Below are 2,061 nucleotides of genomic sequence, written 5' to 3' on the forward strand. Positions count from 1 at the left end.
CCTTTACTATCACTTTTGATGAATACATTATTGCTGAATAAAAGTACGAATGAAAAAAAAATTCTGACCTCAAAATTTTGAATGGTAGCATTTAGTTTTTTTTTTATATAATAGTTTAGTATAATCGTTTTTAGTGGTGTTTTCCTCTCACTTTTTCCTCACAGAGTTAGTTTTTGCATTGTTTTAAATGTAATTAGTCCAAAGCAAAAGATTGTTCCACTAACAAACCTCTGAGGTTGACTCAATCACACCAATGCTGTTGAAAGAACAATCACCCTGTAATTAGCCTCAACACACAAAACTGGCAAAGTACAGTTTTTGTACTCTGTCAGAGATCATGTGGCCTAGCAAACGAGCCCAGCAAGCTGTAGATCTATGTACATTAACATCAGGTTCATTAATCTACACAATACTCAAGCCTCTGTTAATCAAGTTACATGACTGACACAAGCAGCAAAACACTGCAGCCAACTTCAATCTCATCACAGAAATTAACAAGATGTTGTTTCAGCAAGACTTCAGATCGGACCAGGTGAACCATCGGACCATGTTTTCATTTCTGTGCCGCAGGTGAAAAGGTGTTCTTCCTCTTGCAGGCTTTTAAAGCGAGGAGGAGGATCAGAGGGTACGATGAAGAACATACCAAGCAGGTGTGAATCATTGCTGTGGGTGTTCTGCTTGTGCTGGCCTGCAGCTCAAAGGCCTTAAAGATGAGAGGTAGTAAAAACACAAACCATTCCTCTGGGTGACATTGTGCTTTAACTAAAGAGCTCAAAGCAAACACAGGAAGATGGATGAGTGTGTGTGTGTGTGTGTGTGTGTGTGTGTGTGTGTGTGTGTGTGGAGGTGTGTACCCTTATGACTGATTTTGTGGTCCAGGGTCACATTTATTAAACAAAATATCTCCCTCAGTGTTCAAGACAGTTATGGCTTTGCTAGATAGAATGTCACTAAGTGATTGCCTTTTCAACTGAAATATGTACTCAGAGAGTATGCGATTTCAGATGCAGTCATATTAGCGTCTTTGGAGTTTTGTTCACAATAATAATAAACTTAGGTTTATATAATAAATTTAGGTAGTTGCTTTTTGCTGAAAAAATGACCATGGCTTAATTTAAAAATAGCACAGTGCTATTTGAATGCATTTAGTGGCTGGCTAAACTGAATTGCCAGTGGTTAACAGCGAGTAAGATGCAGATCGTTGCACTGAAGTGGCCTGGTGTTGACATTTGCTGGAATGAACTGGGCTTACGGTCATGATGCGTATCTTGAACCGCACTGCAGGAATGTGAGGCCGTGCCCGGCTCTTCTCAAGGCGGATGGAGACGACGGGTGCGAGGGGAGGGGCGGTTGTGCGCGCGAGTGGGGGTATGGTATGGCTTTTGTCTGCTTCCCACGTTTTAAAACCAGGATTGAAAAATGAATAGACAGAGGAAAATCAGTTGCATGACCTTCACACAGGGTGAAAGTGAAAGAGGGAGGAAGAGAGATGGAAAGAAAGGGGAGGGCGAGCTGTGGAGTAATGGAGAGACGATGAGGGACAAAAGTAAAAGTAAAACGGCTGTGACAAAAAAAAGTGATATTTTATCTCTCTTTATGCGCTGTGTGTATACATGTGTTGTGTGTGTGTGTGTGTGTGTGTGTGTGTGTGTGTGTGTGTGTGTAGGTGTGCAGGGTGTGTGTTTGTGCGCATGTGCGTGTATGTGGTGTTTTTTTCCAGGTTAAGAATGGTTAAGAACACCACTTTCATCTTTCCTTTGAGAATGCAAAGGCTTTAAAACCCCAAGGGTAAAGAATACATACCTATGTATATATTTGTTGCTGGAGGGAGAAGACGCAACTTCAAATAAACTGAGACAAGAGATTTTCTATATGTGTAGGCGATCAACTATCAAGCATATTTTTCCCCAATGCTCATTTTAATACAGAATTTTTTTTAATTGAAATGATGTATATATTGTGATAGTATGTTTGTTCTGTCTTCATCTATATCTATCTATCTATCTATCTATCTATCTATCTATCTATCTATCTATCTATCTGTCTGTCTATCTATCTATC

This window comes from Sinocyclocheilus anshuiensis, unplaced genomic scaffold, assembly GCF_001515605.1.
Source record: "Sinocyclocheilus anshuiensis isolate Anshui unplaced genomic scaffold, SAMN03320099.WGS_v1.1 scaffold582, whole genome shotgun sequence".
Lineage (NCBI taxonomy): Eukaryota > Metazoa > Chordata > Actinopteri > Cypriniformes > Cyprinidae > Sinocyclocheilus > Sinocyclocheilus anshuiensis.